The sequence below is a fragment of the Anolis sagrei genome, chromosome 1 (genome assembly GCF_037176765.1).
Source record: "Anolis sagrei isolate rAnoSag1 chromosome 1, rAnoSag1.mat, whole genome shotgun sequence".
In the NCBI taxonomy this organism is placed as follows: Eukaryota; Metazoa; Chordata; class Lepidosauria; order Squamata; family Dactyloidae; genus Anolis; species Anolis sagrei.
In genome coordinates, this window is record NC_090021.1 from 148,192,105 (window position 1) to 148,214,135 (window position 22,031).

The 22,031-nt window shown below is 40.2% G+C and overlaps 2 protein-coding genes across 7 annotated transcripts in view; one reads left to right on the forward strand and one right to left on the reverse strand.

Moving 5' to 3' along the window:
• The window catches only part of SUPT3H (SPT3 homolog, SAGA and STAGA complex component), a 224,290-nt gene extending 216,643 nt beyond the window's left edge, over positions 1 to 7,647 (reverse strand). Inside the window, exon 1 of the mRNA XM_060785475.2 lies at positions 7,525 to 7,647. The gene's annotated coding sequence lies outside the window, so the exon portion shown is untranslated. The remainder of the gene's footprint in view (positions 1 to 7,524) is intronic.
• Positions 1 to 22,031, forward strand: part of RUNX2 (RUNX family transcription factor 2) — a 231,278-nt gene that overhangs the window by 36,887 nt on the left and 172,360 nt on the right. The gene's annotated exons all lie outside the window — the stretch shown is intronic.

The window sequence follows — 22,031 nt, forward strand, 5'->3', positions numbered from 1 at the left end:
TCTACTTGTTTATGGACATACTTAAATGCAATGCAAGTCATTATATTTTAGTAAACATATCATGATCTGTAGCCCATCTTTAATCGTGCTATAGAGGTACCCATTTGGAATTTCAGCTTGAACATACAGTCAAGGACAATTCAGGATTCAGAAGACCTTTATACCACTGCTAACACCCTTCTAAGACATTCCTTTGCATATGTCTCTTTTAAACTAATGGGATTTGACCAAAAGCCCAGTTCAATCACACAAGTTCAATTTATTGGACAGAACCTGTGATCCTTCAGATGAGAATACGTGACTAAGATCACACAGTGGATTTTCACATCTGAGTGGGGATTTGAAATGTGGTCTCCAGAGTTGTATTCAAATGCTCAAACTATTACGACATGCTATCTCTGCAAAGAAGGTACTGCACTTAAAGGAAATAACAATTTGAACAGTCATGCCCACATTTGTGGTTTTTACTTTTCCGGATTTGAAGATTCACAGATTTGATTTAAAAGGTTCTGTCTAGGAATTCCTTGGCCCTTGACTTTGTGAAGTTGACCATAAAGCTGACTTTATGGTCAACTTGTTCCAGATACTGGATGATCTAGAGATTTCTAGAGAGAATACCTGTCTAGATATCCCTAGGCTCTCTAAAGAGATTTTGTGGCTAGCTTCCTGCAGAAGTTGCCCATAGAGTCATGCTAGAAAACCTAGAAATTCCTAGAGAGGTGTTCTTTCAGGTCACAACAATAGCAATTTATTTACTTGTGGTTTTTCACTTTCACAATGTGGAGGGCAGACTACATTGATGTTTTTAAAGAGAAGCCAATTCTAAATTTGGAGTGGCATATGGTTTCACTTCATCAAAGGAAAAAGAATTCTGAAGGTTCCACCAAATGTCATGAAAGAAGACTTGATCAAGGAGCCTTTGTTTTTGTACACACACACACACCCCTCTCCAGCTTAACTTTTCATAGCAGATTTTGAAACCTATAGAGAATATTGGAGCAAGGAGCAAAAAATTCTACCCTCAACAAAATGTTGTTTTATTCCATAAGGCAACTCACAGTAACCCCAGAAGAGAAGGCTATTTGTGGCTCTCTTCAGTGAAGTTGTTGAAAATGGACAGTGAAAATCTATCACTGAAATACATTGAATACATAAAATTATACCATGTTTAAGGTGTCCGTGCACATATCTAAAGGCTTAATTATTTTGTTGGATGCTTGTATCAATTGATAGTTCCAACCAATTTGACCCACTTAATGGGTGAGAATGCTATAATTCAACTTTTAAGGAAGTTTCATTGTAATAATCTTGTAAAGGACTAATGGGTCTTCTATAGTCCTTTACAAGATACTTTTTATACTTAGTCAGATATAGAGAAGAAAACTTTACAGTCGGCAGTTTGAATCTGCGAGATGGTGTGAGCTCCCATCTGTCAGCCCCAGCTTCCCATGTAGGGACATGAGAGAAGCCTCCCACAGGATGGTAGTCAGGGGCGGCTCAACCCATTACACAAAGTAAGCATTTGCAGTATAGTTGATTTTGCCCAGGGGCATTCTTGAGGCACTCTTGGGGGAAAATAGACCTTGACATATGCGAGTTGTAGTTACTGGGATGTATAGTTCACCTACAATCAAAGAGCTTTCAGAACTCCACCAATGATGGAATTGAACTAAATATGGCACACAGAACTCCCACGACGAACAGAAAATATATATCAGTGATTGGTTGGGGGTGGGGGGGGCGCCAAAATACTGTTTGCTTACTGTTGAAAATTACCTAGGGCCGCCTCTGATGGCAGTACATTCCGGCATCCCCTGGGCAACATCTTTGCAGACAGCCAATCCTCTCACACCAGAAGCGACTTGCAGTATATTCTCAATTCACTTCTGACACAATTAAAACATTTTTTCTCAACCTGATATAGAGTTGAATAAATATTCCCATTTCCTAACTATTGGTAACTAAGGTCTACATGTTTCATGTAGAAACTTCACTCTATGTATACAGTAGAAAAATATTAGTTGCCTTCTTCCAAAAAAACCCCTCTTATGGTGAAGTTATTTTCCTAAAAAGAATCTTAGTCATATAACGTCTTTCTAAAAATAATGACACTCCAAAAAGCAACAACGAAAATCCTCATATCAATCCATTCAAATATCAAGTATCTGATAATTATTTGAAAATATTTGGCAAAAAGCTTTGTAACTCAGCAAAAGTATACCACAAAAGAAATACAGTATAGTCTTTAGAAAATAAAAGAAATGTTGTGGTGCTTTTATAATCATTCTGCAAAGCATAGCATCAGCACAGAATCATCAACTTAAGTTTCTTCGTAGACCTTTACATCAGCAAAACAAAATACAAGTGGGAGTACAGGTCTACGTAGTTTCCTTTCCTGCTTCAAACTGTACATTACATTTCTCAAAAGCAACCTAGCATTCCACCCAATTAATTTCTGGGGGATTATCACAGTTCTTGGGTTTGGCTTTATGCCTTAATATGGCCCTTGGGGTGCATATAATGACTGGGAACAGCGTGTCTAGCATGTCTTATTGCTTAAGGAGCAGAAATGTCATTAGCTTTATATTCTTTCAAAGATTATTATGCAAATATAATTGCTAAAACATATATAAGTTTACTAAATTGCACATTGCTGCAGGATGGGAAGTAATGAATTGACTAATCACATTTCAGACACTTCCTCTGTGTTTTAACAAGCTCACAAAAGCCGTCATTCAAACTCTGATACTGATTTTACACAAGTTTCAACGAATCTTTAAAAAGCAACAACAACAAAAATACAACTAGCAATGGCTTTCAATAAAGCATTGACCAAACATCCAGGGAATCAAGTGCTAGGAATGAGCTGTGCCAGTGGCGGAAAGGCAGAAGGGGAAAGAGCCATGCAATAAACTCCAAGGCGAGATGAAAAAGAGGCAGAAACACTTTATAAAAATGTCTTCTATTATGACTTTAAACATTAAAACCTAAAGAGTAAGACAATGCTCAAAACAGGGAGCATGTGAACCTTGCAGCTTTATGGGAGGATTTCAAACACAGTATTCCATAAAACACCTCATCAACTGCATTCATTGCCCATTTCCATTAAACTCAAGCTGTAAACCACCAAGTTAGTTCAGTCCTGGAAACATTTTGAATCAAATTCCCTTAACAATCCACCTTTAAGATTTCAGCATTCCTAAATCCTTCCTTCTGGAATACATAATGCTTTATACATATGCACTGCAGTTTGACTTTGTTGTTGTTGTAAGTCATGTTTATGTGGCCTGTGTAGTACTAAAAATATACAAATTACCAGATGCAGTTCAAGAGTCAGGGGAGATGTGAGGGGGAATGTAAACATGGAAACTTTCTGGGTGAGTCCCTGTTTCTCAAGCAAAGGAGGTAACATGCTATGTCTTCAGTGGACACAATCTTCCAGGTGCCTATGTGAGACCACAAGCATTTACGATATTGTGATGTCAAAGGCTTTCATGGCCGGAATCACTGGGTTGCTGTGAGTTTTTCTGGCTGTATGGCCATGTTCCAGTAGCATTCTCTCCTGATATTTTGCCAGGCATCTGTGGCTGACATCCTCAGAGATCTGTTGGCAAGGAGACAAGTGGAATGTGTGTATGTATGTATGTATGTATGTATATGTGTGTGTGTGTGTGTGTGAGTGAAATGTCCAAAGTGGGATAAAGAACCCTTGTCTGCGAGGCTGAGTTTTTGGGCTGTATAGCCATGTTCCAGGAGCATTCTCTCCTGACGTTTTGCCCACATCTAGGACAGGCATCCTCAGAGGTTGTGAGCTTTGTTGGAAACTAGGCAAGTGGGGTTTATATATCTGTGGAAAGTCCAGGGTAGAAGGAAGAACTCTTGTCTGTTGGAGGTAGGTGTGAATATTTCAGTTGGCCACCTTGATTAGCATTGAATGGCCTAGCAGTTTTCAAGGGGTCACTTCTTACTGCCGGAGGGAATCCTTTATTGAGAAGTGTTTAGCTGTCCCTGATGGTTTCTTGTCTGGAGCTGTCCTGTCTTTATTTACTGTTATGATTTTAGAGTTTTTAAATACTGGTAGCCAGATCGTTCATTTTCATGGTTTCCTCCTTTCTGTTCAAATTGTCTACATGCTTGTGGATTTCAGTGGCTTCTCTGTGTAGTCTGACATGGTGGTTGCTAGAGTGGTCCAGCATTTTTGTGTTCTCAAATAATATGCTGTGTCATCAGGTGCTCTGCTATGGCTGACTTCTCTGGTTGAGTTAGTCTGCAGTGCCTTTCATGTTCCCAAACACAAATCAAGGAACCTCTGATGATACCTACCATAGATGCAGGCGAAACATCAGAACTTGTACAATTGGTATCGGATTACATACTTTTCTTCCCTACTGTATATGTGTATATACAGGTGTTTGCATATGCATTGTACTGTATTTTTTATTTGTGGGCCTTTTAAGTTTCCTCTGCAGTGTTTTTCAGTGTTTTTATGAGTGATGGTCACTCGTTGGCCTGATAGGTGCATTGTGTCCAAATTTGGTGTTAATTCGTCCATTGGTTCTTGAGTTATGTTAATCCCACAAACAAACATTACATTTTTATTTATATAGAAGACTACCCGTCCCCTGCCACGCGTTGCTCTGGCCCAGTCTGGTGATCTGGAAAATAAAGTAATGTGAAAATGTTGGTTTCTAATGTATGTAATTTCTTTCTGCTTGTGGGTAAGCAGTATTTCTTGCTGTATTGTCGAAGGCTTTCATGGCCGGAATCACTGGCTTGTTGTAGGTTTTTCCGGGCTATATGGCCATGTTCTAGAGGCATTTTCTCCTGACGCAGGCGAAATGTCAGGAGAAAATGCCTCTAGAACATGGCCATATAGCCCGGAAAAACCTACAACAACCCAGTATTTCTTGCTGTTTCTTTGTCAGTGTTGATGTGGAGATTGTTTGGTTTGCCTACTCTGGAACATGCAACATATAATTGTCCTTCTTTAGAGGTCCCCTTTCAAATCTATGATACTATATCTGTGTGTGTGAGAGAGAATCATATCTTTGTCAGGAGGGCTTTGATTATATTTTATTGCCCTGGTGAAGGGAGTTGGACTGGATGTTGGTCATGGGGGTTTCTGTGTGGGAAGTTTGCCCCGATTCTGTCATTTGTGGGGTTCAGAATGCTCTTTGATTGTAGGTGAACTATAAATCCCAGCAACTACAACTCCCAAATGTCAAGATTATATTTTCCCCAAACTCCACCAGTGTTCACATTTAGACATATTGAGTATTCGTGTAGAGTTTGGTCCAGATCCATCATTGTTTGAGTCCACAGCAATCTCTGGATGTAGTCAAGTACAACTCCAAAACCAAAGGACACAGCCCACCAAACCCTTCTAGTATTTTCTGTTGGTCATGGGAGAACTGTGTGCCAAGTTTGGTTCAATTCCATCGTTGGTGGAGTTCAGAATGCTAATTGATTGTAGGTGAACTATAAATCCCAGCAAGTACAACTCCCAAATGACAAAATCAATTTTTTGAGTGAAGGACATATATTGGGTTGTTAGGCATCTTGTGTCCAAATTTGGTGTCAACTGGTTTTTGAGTTCTGTTAATTCCACAAACGAACACTACATTTTTATTTTATATAGATAAACCGCCCTGAGTCCCCTCGGGGACGGATGAGCTCCCTCTATCAGCTCCAGCTCCCCATGTGGGGACATGAGAGAAGCCTCCCACAAGGATGATAAAACATCAAAAAAAAAAACATCCAGGTGTCCCCTGGGCAACATCCTTGCAGATGGCCAATTCTTTCACACCAGAAGCGACTTGCAGTTTCTCAAGTCACTCCTGACACGACACAAAAACAATTATTATTATTGGGTTGTTGTAGGTTTTTCCGGGCTATATGGCCATGTTCTGGAGGCAATTTTTCTCTTGACGTTTCGCCTGCATCTATGGCAAGCATCCTCAGAGGTAGTGAGGTCTGTTGGAAGTAGGAAAAATGGGTTTATATATCTGTGGAATGACCAGGGTGAGACAAAGGACTTTTTTCTGCTGGGGCAAGCTGTGAATGTTTCAGCTGATCACCTTGATTTGCATTCAATGGCTTGGAAGTGCCTGGGGGGAATCTTTTGTTGAGAGTGATTTTATGTGCCTGTTTGTTTCCCCTCTGTTGTTTTGCTGTTGTAATTTTAGATTTTTTTTAATACTGGTAGCCAGATTTTGTTCATTTTCATGGTTTCTTCCTTTCTGTTGAAATTGTCCACATGCTTGTGGATTTCAATGGCTTCTCTGTGTAGTCTGACATGGTGGTTGTGAGAGTGGTCCAGCATTTCTGTGTTCTCAAATAATAAGCTCTGTCCAGGCTGGTTCATTAGGTGCTCTGCTATGGCTGATTTCTCTGGTTGAAGTAGTCTGCAGTGCCTTTTATGTTCCTTGATGCGTGTCTGGGCCATGCTGCGTTTGGTGGTCCCTATGTAGACTTGTCCACAGCTGTATGGTACACGGTAGACTCCTGCAGAGGTGAGAGGATCCCTCTTGTCCTTTGCTGAACGTAGCATTTGTTGGATTTTCTTGGTGGGTCTGTAAGTGGTTTGTATGTTGTGTTTCCTCATCAGTTTCCCTATGCGGTCAGTGGTTCCCTTGATGTAAAAAACTCAAAAATTACAACAGCAAAACAACAGAGGGGAAACAAACAGGCACATAAAATCACTCTCAACAAAAGATTCCCCTCAGGCACTTCCAAGCCATTGAATGCAAATCAAGGCGATCAGCTGAAACATTCACAGCTGCAAAAAGTCCTTTGTCTCACCCTGGTCATTCCACACATATATAAACCCATTTTTCCTACTTCCAACAGACCTCACTACCTCTGAGGATGCTTGCCATAGATGCAGGCTAAACGTCAGGAGAAAAATTGCCTCCAGAACATGGCCATATAGCCCGGAAAAACCTACAAGAACCTAGTGATTCCGGCCATGAAAGCCTTCGACAATACAATTATTATTATTATTATTATTATTATTATTATTATTCAGGCTATATGGCCATGTTCTAGGAGAAATGTCTCTAGAACATGGCCATATAGCCCGAAAAAACCCACAAGAACTGAGTGATTCCAGCCATGAAAGTCTTCGACAATACATTATTATTATTATTATTATTATTATTATTATTATTATTATTATTATCAGGTGGCGCCTCTTGAAGGGAATGAGGGCAGGTGCGTCCCTCAGGAGAGTCAGGGTGGTCCTATGCGCAGGCGCAGACAGGCTTCTTTGACGGGACCAAGCGCCTGGCAGCGAGCCTTGAGCTGAGAGAAGGGGGCGGGGCCTGCGCACGTGACAGGCAGAGCGCCAGGGAGGGAGGTGTAGCAGCGCTCGCGCCGGCCGCGAAGACCAGCCTTGCGTTAGAGCTGCAGTTCCGACACACGAAACGGTCTCAAAACGAAGAAAAACACAGTCTCTGTTCGCTTTTTTTTTCTGGCTCATACGCCCCTCTATGTTTTTCCTCCCTCCCTGGCTCCCTCACTGACCTCTCCCTTAGCTAAGAGTTTGGCCTCTTCGGCTTCCACCTCCTCCTCTTGGGATTCCCGCTGGAGGTTCTTTCCTCGCGCTGAGGGAGCGCGCGCGCACTCCAAAAAGGGGGCGGAGGGATTCCCGCGTCCCCGCCCAGGTGTGGCGCTCTGCCCGGAAGCGAGCGCGAGGGGAGGACGTCAGATCGGTCTACCCACCCCTTCGCCATAGGCGCTCGGCAACCATCTTGGGTGTGGCGCGAGGGCAGAGTGTTTTGCCTCTGGATGAGTCTCGCTTTGCCGCCGGATGAGCTCGTGGCAGAAGCCCAAAGAGCGGGAAAGGGTTTTTCTTTTGGGGAGTGGATGAGGGAAAGTAAAAAGCGGGCATATTTATTGCTCGGTTTTGGAAACCATGTGCTTAGTTGTTTTATCTGTAAGGGCCACTCGTAAACTCCATCTTCACAATGAGACAGATTGTTTTTCTCGTGTCAGGAGCGACTTGAGAAACTGCAAGTCGCTTTTGGTGTGAGGGAAATGACCGTCTACAAGGATGTTGCTCAGGGGACGGCCGGATGTTTTAATGTTTTTACCATCCTTATGGGAAGCTTCTCTCATGTCATTGCATAGGGAGCTGGAGCTAACAGAGGAAGCTCATCCACACTCTCCCCGGATTCAAACCTCAGACCTGTCTGTCTTCAGTCCTGCCCATACAGGGGTTTAACCCATTGAGACAGATGTGGAGGTGTCACTCGATATAAAGAAAGGGAATGGGCCTCTTCTCTTAACAGCCCAAGAAGTATAAAATCTAAAAGCCTTTGCAAAAGCATTTTAAAAAGCTTGGCCTCTCACTGAACATGGACAAAACTGAAATGCTTTTCCAGCAGTCACCAGCCAAAGTCAACATCAACACAGAGATACGAAAACCTCTGAGCTCTGAGAGTGCAGCATTCTTCTGAGTGTTTGAGGATTCAGAAGGTTTCACCTCACTTTCTGTTCCTAACTGGATGTTGAAAAATGTGACTTGTTGTGGAAACAGGGATTAGTGAGAAAACTTCAGCAGAGGCACCTTTTCTCCATGATAACTCTTTCAAGAGTGAATTTCCCTTCCAAGGAATCAATTTCTGTCACTTCCTGTTTCCTCACATCCTGTTACCTCACTTAACTATGAATTGTTTGTAACTCGGGTGTTTGTAACTCAGGGGCTGCTTGTATAGTTTAATCTTCCAACTATTGTATCCTTCCAGTACTGGAGTTTAAATCTTTTAGCCATCAAGTGGGGCAGGAAAGTTCAGTTTCAACTCAACATGTTTTACGTTCCAAGAAATGAGGAAATGGTTTAAAAGAACACACACACACGTGTGTGTGTGTCATTAACGGTTAGAAACCTTTCTAGTACCAAGTCTATTTGTGCAATTGCCTCAATTCAGAATGAAGCAATCATGGAGGCTTACAGAGGCATTGACAGCATTGTGCCTCCAATACTTAGCTGAAGTAGATAGGTCTTTATTAAAAATCAATATATCACACACACTGCCACCACCGACTCCTGTCTGCCAGCCACTTGAGTAGCCTCCCTTCCTCTCCTTCTGCTGGCTGATATCCAGTCAAGCTCTTGCCTTCCTAGATCCCACACTGCTTTTATCACCAGAAACCACCATGACACCATCGCCTTGTGGTTTGCCATGCTCGCTCTTCAGTTTCCTCTGCCATCCCACAGCAAGTTCCTGAGGATTAGGAAGCAGTGGTGCCTTCCCTAAACATCCTTCTGGGTCAAGAGGAAACGCTTCCCATAACACCAACCAGGCACTCCAGAGGATCATTTCAAAATCTATCATTTTGGCCATCGACTTATACATGAGTATATCCAGTAAATCAGTTGTGGGATGCGACTGAGAGAAAGGAACTTGGAACTGTGAAACTCTTACAGGACATATGCCCACAGTGAGTGCTGAGACATGTTCTGTTCCATGGGATGGTCTCAGTTGGTCTATAGTTTGAAAAAGACATGAGCACATTCTTATGCATGCTGCATATCTTTTATTTGTAGTGCAAAAATAATAATGAAAGAACAATATAGTATATAAAACAAAGAACAATTTTAACCATCATATAAGTACCAGTCTTTCAATGGAAAGTGCACGCCTGCTTTTGGCTGATGAGAGAGTCAAGTTAATTAGGATTGTTGTTGTGTGCCTTCAACTCATTTCAGACAGTGGTATATACTGCCTGAGTCTGGTGGGAGTGTCCTCCTCTGGGGAAGTTTCTCAGCAGAGGCAGCATGACCATCTATTGGGATGGCTTTGAATGTAACGGGAGCTTATAGTTGCTCCCACCTGGCTCTCCCTTTTTCATCCCTAGGGAGAAGCCACAACGAAAGGCAGCCTTTTTGGGTGACTACGCAGGATGATGGCAGTGCGGAGAAGAGAGGGAGGGAAGCCAGGCAGGCGTTCAACCTCCAGGACTTGCCATTCCCGACCAGGCAGCAGAGAGGACCTGGTGCAAGCAGGGCAATTGGGGAGCTTCCCTTTGCAAAGAAATTTAAAAAAAAACATTGTGGGGGAAGAAAGAGAGAGAGAAGGGGCCACTGGGATAGGATACCCGAGGCTGGAGCTACCTGAGGAGAAAGCAACACGTAATTTGGGGAAGGGATGGAAGAGGCTGCCATCTCTCTCCTTCCAAGGAGCCTGCCTTTTCTGGGACCCTGATCCCCAACAAGGAAGGCATGAATGAAGAGAGGAAGGAAGTCGAGGGAGGGAGGCCTGAAGATAGATGGCCTGGAGAAATTTGAATTGGCTGCATTTGGCCCCCAGGCCAGTCTTAGGGGAACAAGGCACCACAACACAAAGTTTTTGAATTGAGCAGATACATTCAGGAAGGATTTCTATTTGGCAAATAGTTAAACAGAACCATTACTGTTTGGGACAACAACAATAGAAAGGCTGGGGACAATCAGTCAAGATTATATCCAAAGACATATTGTTGACAGGAAACGTGGGCCTTAGCAGTCCAGTCTTATAGATATTTAGTGAAAAGCAAGTCCTGCTGTATTTTAATGAGTTTATTTCCAGCTACATATGCACTGGACTGCAGTCCAGTCTTGAGTGCTTCTGCGGTCAAATTACGCTGTGTCTGCTTATCTGTCCTTAGGGCTTTCTAAACTTTGGAAGATTTTTTTTCTTGCTTTAATAACATCAGACTCTTATTGCCATCATAAAGTACCAAAAATACCACAAAAATTATTCTCTGTGATAGATCATTTTAAAGATCCTTAGGTCATAATGAGCCATCTCAGACTTTCCATGCACTGGAGGGAGCTCAAGCCATAATGGGTACCAAGTTTCACATTAGGATAGCCCTATTTTTCGTTATTTGTTTTTACTTTTATTTGCTTTCCAGAACATTAAAAAGTTCTAAAATGAAGGAGAAAGATTTCATTTCCAGTCTGTAAAGCATGTAATTTACATCAATCATAGCAGAATTTTCACAAATCTGCAATGCAATTTTAATGCACACATTATGTGGAAATTGAGTTCCTGTCTGGGGAGAGACTGCTGTTTCTGCAAGTTTCTAGTGTATTTGAGGAAAGCAATGGGAGACCAAATAAACTCATCATACCAGAGAAATACAGTACCCCTGTCCTGTCCACAAAGTCATTGTAAGAATATGCTTGTGGTAATTTAGTATAACTAAAGCCTTGCTAATAAGAAAATGTACATACCTTCAGTAAGGACCACAGCACTTATTACCCATTACTGTGGCAAGAAAGTATTCCATATGTATTAAAACAAGAAACCATACTTTTGTAAAAGCCACACTTAATATTAAGTCATCTACAGTAGGATAACTCTTTATTTTCTTCCTGCCTGTCAGTCAAAGCAAGTGTTATTTTTCTATTCCTATCTGTGTTTGTATATTTTTACTTTGTGACAGTGAACATTGCTATCAGGGATACAAATTTCTGTCTTTCCAAATATCTATAGTGGTTCATCCAGGTGAACCCAGAGCTATGTTGCCACCCACTGACCTTATATGACCTTATACATCTCGAGAGGTTTCCTCCTCCATTCCATCTGAAGACATGCAGACACTAGAGATCTATGTGAGATATACTTCTAGACTCGTCTCTCTGTGAAATCAGAACAGTCAAATCTCTCTCTTCTTCCCACTGCAGCTCTCTTTAACACCCAAAACTATGCTCCGTAGTTTCTAGATTCCCTCCACCCATACATTTTAAGGCATACTGTGATGTGGAGGAAGGTGGTGGAGGAAGCAGCAAAATCTGGCAGATGTCTGTACCCAGTCCATTAGTTCATCATCATCAGGGCCCCCGCCCCATGTTTACTTTTTAAAATCTTCACCAAATGAATTGGAGATCTCAAATGGTGACACATATTATTCATGCTCTTTTGTTTTGTCTAATAAAATTGTCGCACTGGCAAACATTTGCTTTTTTGGTGTATTCATAAGCACAATCTGAGTCTCTAGGAGAAATATAAGAAGTCAAAAAAATGTCATTGAAATTTTAATGTACTATACTGTAGTTTACAAAGTGAATTTCTCCTTCCAGAAGACACACATTACATTTTGCCAGGAAAATAGGTACTTTATGAATCCAGAAGGAGTTGAGAGCCAGATAAATAGCTGAGTAGGCTTGCTTACAGTTCTAGAGCTATATTTTGCCCGCCCACCCACATTCTAGATCATATGTTCCCTGCAGATACTAATTTGCAAAACATACCGATTTAAAATGCTTGGTTTTGCTTGAGGAGTAAATTATTCTGTCCTATAGGATTGTGTCCTGATAATAATTTTGTATTGATTATATGGAACTTATTGAATGAAAAAGTTATAACAAGAAAGGCATATGTGCAGGCTACTAAATGGAAACGTGCAAACTAGAGTTACTGATTTCAATTTTCAGGTCAATTAACTTTAAGCAGCCAAGACTATATTTCAGGTGCCTTTGGTACAAGGGAGGATGGCACTAATACTAATAGGTGGCATTTCAGAGGTAAATAGCATCTCAAAAACTTGGTAACTTGTTCCCAAAGGTTCTATAGCAGGAATCCCCAAACTAAAAGCCCTTCCACACAGAATATCAAGGCAGAAAACCCCACATTATCTGAGTGTGGACTCAACCCAGTTCAAAGCAGATATTGTGGGATTTCCTGCCTTGATATTCTGAGATATAGGGCTATGTGGAAGGGCCCCAGTTCAAAGCCGATAACACTGTTCAACGGAGAAAAAGTTTCGGGCCTGAAAATAGTTGTTCTTTTATGATTTTGGGGAGCTGAAAACGAAAATGACATTTAAAAATGTATATTGGCTCTAGTTTTTATGATATAAGCAATCACATGATCATGTATGGTTGAAAAAATGCATGTTGCGACTTACACTATGGAAGATTCTAGAATACTCTAGAAAGTTTGATGACGCAGTATTAATGCCGTGTGTAAAAGCCAGAAAGCCCTATATAAGGCCAGACTTTTGAACGGTGAGGGTCAGTCAGTTGAAGACTGAGACAGTATCGTTAAACATCGTTTTACATTGTTCTTTTTACTGTAGTTATGCCTCGCACGTGTGTAAATAAAGCACTATGGAAAAAAGATATCAAGGCAAATGGACTCCGTCAATGCTGTCAGACTACTTCTGGAGCATTGCAAGAGACAATCCTTTCCTTGAATACAAAAGAAAAGTCAAGAGAATCAAACAGGATATAAACTAAAGTCACGATTAAAGCGACATTTACACTTTCAGACTTTTCAACTGCATTAGGCCTACTAATATACTTTCTTGCTACACAAACATAAACAATAGACTAATTAAATAAATATTTCTCATGTATAAACTATTGGCAATATAATTTGACTAAAATTTAGTAAATATTCATGGTTTATATACATGCAGTAAGGTTAGGCGCATTATCATAATATTAACGAATTACCTATTGTGGAGAAAATTGAAATAGCTGTTGCATAAAAACCAGAGCCAATTAACACATTTAATTATTATATTTGAATTCAGCATGTTAAATTTATTAAGAAACAGCACATTTCGTTTCCGTAAATGAGAAAAACTGAAAATTTGTAGAACAGTGTAATCTTAACTTAAGGCACACAACAACAATCCTAATTAACTTGACTCTCTCACCAGCCAAAACAGGCCCACGCTTTCCATTGAAATACTGGTAAGTTGGTTAAAATTGTTCCTTCATGGGTTTTTGCACCACAAATAAGATGCGTGTAGTGTGTATAGGAATTCATTCTGAAAGAATATCAAGAAAAAAGAACATTTCCTGAAAGAAGAGCCAGGAAAATAAGACACTGACTGTAAATAGAAGGTCAACTGCTGTCCTCACCTTTTTGCCTTGTATTTTACTTGTGTTGTATTTGACATGGTCATATGACTGGTCAAATAAATATATTATTATTATTATTATTATTATTATTATTATTATTATTATTATCCTTGTGTTTTTAAATTATAATCTAGTCCAAACAGTCTGAGGGACCCTGAACCAGCCCTCTATAGGCTAAGTCAAAAGTGACAAAGGGCTTTGAATATGTCATAACTCCTTTATTATTATTTTTGTTTTTAATTTACAATACTATAGTATTGTGTATGGTATATGTAAGAAACGATATGTAAAATATTTTCAAAAACATTTTTAAAGTTTTTAAAACATCAGATGCCTTTGTGATTTTTGGCCCATGGTGTACAAATCAAAGTTAGCAGTGACTATTCATACTTGATATATAGCAGTTATTATAAAACATAAAAATAAATATTTCCCACTGTGTTTTCAGGGTTGAAGTTTAAGAGTGGTCAAGATGATTGAAGACCTGTTCCGTACGGTAGTCTAAACAGGGTCCCTTTCATACCACATATTCATAGTGCTATGACTCCATAGTGCTGTCCTGTGGAATCCTGGGGAGGGCGGATCGTCAACTTGGAAGCTCCTCCGGTTTTTCTTGCAAAGCTATAAAGCCCAGGTTTCCATAGAATACAACCATAGCAGTTAAAGTAGAATCATAGTGCTATATCTGTGTAGTATGAATGGGTCCCACTACTATTATCCAGCCATGTTGCAGTCCAATAAAAGTTATGTAGAAAGGAGGTTTGCAGAGCTTGTGCAGCATAGGAATTTGAAGTGTTTTTATTCATATACAACCTTGTTCAAAAGCCCAAGGCTGATAGTGCCACACTGGTGGAAAGAGCAGGAGGTAAAGAAAGCTGAAAACCATCTGGGGATTGGAACTAATGAAAACCTCAATGGGGCAGACATGACTAAGATGTCCTGATGCAAATGAGGCCAAGGGTCAACCATTTGAAATCTACATAAATAAAAATGTAATGTTCATTTGTGGGATTAACATAACAACCACTAGGCAAATTGACACGAAATTTGGACACTACACCCCTAACAGACCAACAAGTGACCATCACTCATAAACCCCTCCCAAAACACAGCAGAAAGGACTTAAAACCCTCCCAAAAGCTGAATGACGATACAGCGCATGCGTGAAAATGACAGCTCCAAGCATCCCCTAGACCAGGCCCTTTATGGGAGGAAGATGCTTCAAATGCACTGCTTTCAAGCTGCCTGCTTGCTTCTCCTTGGATTTCTTTGAGAGCATCCATATCCGTACATATTTCCTATGTCCTATTCCTGGACTGTAACTCCAGCAATCCTCCAGATAGATAAGATATATAGAATAGATACGAGATAGATAGTAGGTAGACAGATCAGTCAGGAGGATTGCTGGGAGTTACAGTCCAAGAATAAGCAGAGAAGGAAGAAAGGAGAAAAAGAAAAAGAGGGGAAGGAAGGAAAGACGTAGAGAAGGAAGGAAAGAAAGAAAGAAAAAGAAAAAAGGGGAATGAGGGAGGGAGGAAAGGAAGGAGAGAAAGAAAGATGAAGAGAACCTACACGATCTCTTTGATCATCTGGAGAGGCCTTGCTCGTGCCCTCACCTCCTTCACAGGCGCGATTGGTGGGGACGAGAGAGAGGGTCTTTTCGGAGGTGCCCCCCCCCCCGACTCTGGAATTCACTCCCTAAGGACATCAGACATGCCCCAACACTGGCAGTCTTTAGGAGGAGCCTGAAAACATGGTTGTTCCAGTGAGCCTTCCCAAAATTAGGAAAACTCTTAGCAATATGTCCTCAAATGCACTTTAACATTGATTTAGGATCGCCTGCGCACCCTCATCTTTCTTTGAAAATCCTATCCTAGTTATACCCTACCTTGTTCATGCCCAGCATTATTTTTAAAATTGTAAATTATTACATTTGGCCCAGCCATAGGTTTTTAAATTCTTGTATGTTATTGTTCATTGTTATTGTTTATTTTTGTTTTGAGATTTATTTTACTGTTTTGTATTGATTATTTTGTTACTGCCTTCGTTTTATTGATGTACTGCGGGCTTGGCCTCGTGTAAGCTGCACTCAGTCCCTTGGGGAGATGGTAGCGGAGTACAAATAAAGTATTATTATTATTAAGAGAAAGAGAGAAGGAAGGATGGCCACACCAACGTGTGGTGGGTACAGGTAGTATGACATATTTTGGCAGGGCCGGGTATTCTTACTCCTTTTGGGCTCATTGCATCTGTAAAAATGCCCAGGTTTCACAGAACTATTAAGACTTGCCTTCTAACGCATGAAAACCAAGATCCATGCCCAAACATGAAAGTGTGGTGAAGATAGCAACATTAATAAGGAAGAATAGAAAATTTTGTTACAATTTGCTTTTGCCTAAATGTATTTCTCTTACCTGCTGAGATAATGCAGGATAAACTATTGTTGCTGTTTGAACTTGAGGCCCTTCCACACAACTGTATATCCTTGAATATCAAGGCAGAAAATCCCACATTATCTTGAGTGTAGACTCAGATCACGCAGTTCAATGCAGATATTGTGGGATATAGGGCTGTGTGGAAAGGCTCTTAGTTCGCAGCAATTGAAGCTGGAGTTAAAGGAGGAAAGTTAGAGAGAAGAACTCTGAGGCATTTTAAAGGTAGCTAAAAAGGGGAGATAGCAAAGGATTAACTGGGACTGTCCTAGCCAAATTACGACAGTAAGGGATATATTGAATATAAAAGAAGTCCTTTTACATCTGGCACCCATTAGGGGAGGGGCATGTTAGATTATTTGCAGGTATACACACTCTCCCAGCCCCTAAGGATGGCAAGTGCTGGAAAGAAAACCTTGCCAAGAAAACCCCTGTGATAGATTTGCCTTAAGATTGCCATAAATCAAGAATGATTTGAAGGCAGATGACAAATTGTGTTAGTGTTTGCAAACCGTCAGTATACAGAAATGGTTCTCAGCTGTTTGAGGCTTATTCCTCATGCATTATTATATCACATAAGCTTCATGATCAGGTGAAATATCATCCATGTAGAAACATGAGCAATTCCTTGCAATTTACTGATGAGCCTACTAATTAGTTTGGTTCATGCTTTCCTGTTCTTGTCACCCCACTAAGCCACAGCTTTTATCTATTCTATCCCAAACCTAGGCATTACATTTGATTCCAAAGCAGGTTGTTTAAATTCGAAGCTACTGCTTTTTATGTTTACATCTACCAGCATCGGGGTATAGTAGCATGATTAGAACAGAAATGAGTATCTGTTAACAAGGCCAAGCTTCATAAATTCAACCAATGCAAATTCAGATGCAGATGTTAATTATATTTGACAACTTTGCTCAAAACAATGTCAAATTTTATTTTTATCATTTCTGATTTATATGCTACACTGTCCACTTAATTTAGAAACAAGTCATTAGTTTCAATTGAACATACTCCTGCAGAGTTAGACAAAAAAAAGATGCTATACCCTGATGTACAGTCCAAGCAAATTAAAATATTTGGACTGAATAGTGAAATTACTTTTAGAGCTAAAACTGTATACTATGTTATATTTTAAACACTATTTTAAAATCCCTAATTACTGAACTGTGGAAATCATCCTAAATTGTAAATCACACTACTTCAAGTACATATGGTTCTTCAATTTGCAGGCAAAGACCATTTTTAATATCAGGCCTTGGATGTTTAAGTTAGGTTGGTTTTTTTTAAGGGGGAAGCTTTTCTTTATTCTTCTCTTTGTGTTTTTAATGTTTTTATATTGTGATCTGGTACTTCTTTATAATATAAACTTTCAAGACAACCTGGAGGGATGTGTTCCTCCCACATCAATGTTAAAAATTTGGTACGTGTGTTAATCTTTTCTGTGCATATGGTTTGTTTTTAAATAAACGTTAACACATAAATAAATTGCATGTGAAGAAAGCCAGGAACAATTGTCACAAACATTTTGATGTGGTGAAATATGACAACAGGCAGTCCCCAAGTTACAAACAAGATATGTGCTGTAGGTTTGTTCTTAAGCTGAATTAGTATGTAAGTTGGAACAGATACTTTTTAAATGTGTATCTCTCTCTCTCTCTCTCTATATATATATATATATGTATATATGTATGTATGTATGTATACACACACACACACACACACACACACACATATATATATATATATATATATATATATATATATACATATACATACATACATACATACATATACATTAGGCCTGGTCAATCCATGGTTCTAAAATACTTACAAAACTAAAGTTCTGGTGGTGAAAATTTCAGAACTTTAACAAAACTCTCAAAATTTCATTATAAATGGCAGTTCCTAATTGGTTCTATCATAAAAATCACCAATAATGAAATGATAATTCAATTTTGAAAGTTTTGTTAGAGTTCTGAAATTTTCACAACCAGAACTTTAGTTTTGTAAGTACTTTATAACCATTTAGAACCATGGATTGACCTGGCCTAATATATATTACATGTGCGAGTGTGTGTGCATGCATGCTTTGGATAGTATAGGGAAGAGTTGACACACCTGTGATGTTTGTTTTGCTGTCCGTGCCCCTGTTCAGACGATTTCACTTCACTTTCTGTCCCTGTGATCATTGGATTTTGAAACATTTGGCTTTTGGAAATAAGAATTGGTGATACGGCTTCAGTTGAGACACCTTTTCCCCACGATATTAACTCTTCCAGGAGTGAATTTCCCTTCCGAGGGGTAGATTTCTCTCACTTCCTGCTGTCTCATCCCCGTTCTTAACTATGAATTGTTTGTAAGTGGGATGTTTGCAATTCAGGGACTACCTGTACGTTTCAGCACTTTTTGGCCCATTTTGGAATGTTTCAATCAATGAAGTCAGCCTTTGCTTGTCTTTGCTTGTCTATGGCCCTCAGCGGCTGCTGGGGAAGAAAGGCTTGCACTGCCTTACTCCTAACAGACATTTTGGTAGTTGTGCTACTTGTATCATTGAATAAGAAAACAGGCTGGGTGAGTGGTTGGAAGGGGGTTAATGCTACAACATTCGGTCTGGATATGCAGTAGCAACACCCTTATGTACTTGTGAATCAAATGAGCACCAATCATAAAAAATTCCTTTTAAGAAATCCAAAAGCTATCAGGCAGATCAACATTCACATAAAGCAAGCAGTCTCTCCCTCCTGACTTGCAGACAGTAAAATCAAGCCAGCCTTAACAGCTCCAGTGAGGGCTCTTCCATACGTCCATATAACCCAGAATATCAAGGCAGAAAATCCCACAATATCTAATTTGAACTGGGTTGTCTGAGTCCACACTGACATATATTCCAGTTCAAAGCAGAAAATGTGGGGTTTGATTCAGCTGTGCCTGAGATACTGATTGTCCTTATACTGGCCTTCCACCCTTATCCTCCTTCGACTACTGTGATGGATGGGACCTGAACATATATAGTAATATGCAGCACAGAGAAGACAAAGGAACAAGCCTCTAAAAACACAGGCGTGACTTCAAGTAATTATTTAATTATTTATGTAATTAAACTGCTTTTTATTTAATTAATTGCTTTTCTCAGCTCTCGGGAGACTCACAGCGGTTTACAGTCCCAAAATTCAATGCTCAAACATCATAAAACAGTTAAAAACAGTTAAAACAATAGCATAATAAACAATCATTATAAAATCAATAAAACATCTCTCTTAGTTAAAATCAAGATCCAATCTCATCATGCAATTGTTCCGTATTCCTGTTCGTTACACTGCCTTTTCAAACGCCTGCTCGAACAACCAGGTCTTCACTTTCCTCCGAAATACTAACAGGAAAGGGGCCAATCTAATGTCTGTAGGAAGGGTGTTCCATAGCTGAGGGGCCACCACTGGGAAGGCACTGTCTCTCGTCCCTGCCAATTGCATTTGTGATGCGGGCAGGATCTAGAGTAGGGCCTCCCCAGGCAATCTTAACATCCTAGCTGGTTCTTATAAAGATTCGCATCCCCTTGTTTCAGCAATCCTCCACTTTTCATTCATTTCATAGGATTCAGAATGAGGATTTCACAGCGAAAAGAGAGCAGTGAATTCTTTAATAAAGGGCACGTTCCTTCCTGAGGATATCCCTTCTATCCCAGTCCTGCTGCTGACCGCTGTGACTTTTCCCAGCCCATTCCTGTGGGAGCCCATGAACAAAATTGGGCACTCTCCTGTGATGAGACTGTGCAGATCCACTGAGCTAAGTTCAGTGTGCAATTATCTCTGTTATGCTGAGGAGTCTTTGAACCTTTCTTTTATATGTCGCAACATGGTTGTGGTCTTGTTTCCCATCTGTTCCATCATGAAGACTAGAATCCGTTACTCCATGTCCTAGTCATCTCGGGAACAACAAAAAATGAATTTGCTCCCTTTTGAAAAGGGCAACCTTTCAAATATTCAAATATGGCTTTGTATTGCCTTTTAACCTTCTCTTCTCCTTTGTAAGCATACCCATCTCCTGAAGCCACTCCTCATAGAGATGTGTAGTTTTCAGACTACAAATTCATTTTATTTATTCATTTTGTTGTTTTTGGCCCAGCTCTCTAATCAGTGAAAGGCATTTTGGATTCTGAACCTGTTTTCTAATTTGGTGATATTTGCAAATTTGATAAGCAAGCCCACTGTTCTATAATCCAAGTAAAGACTGGACCCAGGGCAAAACCCTGTAACATTCCATCAGGCCCGTAGCCAGGATTTTGTTTCGGGGGGGGGGGGGTGAATTTTTTCAGGGGGGGTTTCAGGGGGGGCTGAGTCTGAGTGAAAGAGGGTCTAGCCTAGCCAACCTTTTGTATCATTATCCCAATACCCCCATGCATATGGGATATATTGAGTATGGTGATCAGATCATGATATGAATAAACATAACAGTTTAAATAATGCACCAGTAAGGCCTTTTCACCATGAGAATTTCGGCTACATGCCTGCATTCCATTAGTCACTGCTTTCCAGGATGCAGAAGAGATATCTGTAATCACCCCTTGGATTCAATTAGCCAACCAATTATCAATCCACCTAATAGTAGCAGTGTCTAGCTTAAATTTTACTAGCTCACTAGCAGTTCCCTGCCATGCGTTGCTGTGGCCCAGTCTGGTGATCTGGAAAATTAAGTAATGAGAAAGTGTTGGATTTTAATACATGTAGTTTCTTGTGGGAAAACAGTATTTCTTGCTGCTTCTTTCTCTGGAGCATGCCTACTCTGGAACATGTAACGTATAATTGTCCTTCTTAAGGGATCCCTTTCAAATCTATGATACTACATCTGTGTGTGTGAATCATATATATCTATCTATATCTACGGCTGGATGGCCCTTTGTCAGGAGGGCTTTGATTACGTTTTCTTGACCTGGTGAAGGGAGTTGGACTGAATGATTTTAAGTATTTTCTTTTGGTCATGGGAGCCCTGTGTGCCACATTTGGTTCAATTCCATCTTTGGTGGAGTTCAGAATGCTCTTTGATTGTAGGTGAACTATAAATCCCAACAACTACAACTCTCCAATGTCAAGGTCTATTTCCCTCAAACTCCATCTGTGTTCATATCTGGGCATATGGAATATTCATACCAAGTTTGGTCAATATCCATCATTGTTTAAGTCCACAGTGCTCTCTGGATGTAGGTGAACTACAACTCCCAAACTCAAAACCAATGCCCACCGAACCCTTCTAGTGTTTTGTTGGTCATGGGAGTCCTGTGTGCCACATTTGGTTAAATTCCATCATTGATGGAGTTCAGAAAGCTCTTTGATTGTAGATTAACTATAAATCCCAGCAACTACAACTCCCAAATGACAAAATCCATTTTTTGAGTGATGGTTACTCCTTGGGTTAGTAGATGTCTTGTGGCCAAATTTGGCGGCAATTCGTCCAGTGGTTTTTGAGTTATGTTAATCCCACAAACAATCATTACATTTTTATTTATATAGATTTGCAAGACTATCACGGAGGACCTTGTCAAAGGCCTTAATGAAATCAAATATTCCCTTCATCTACCAAGCTTGTATCTCTTAACAAAAATGGCATGATTTTGTTTGAGAAATCAATGCTGACTTTTAGTGGTTGTGGCATTCCCATCTAAGTGCTTCCAGATTAACTGTCTAATGAACTGTTCTAAAATCCTTCCTTGTATTGATGTCAGGATGATTGGGGGATAACTG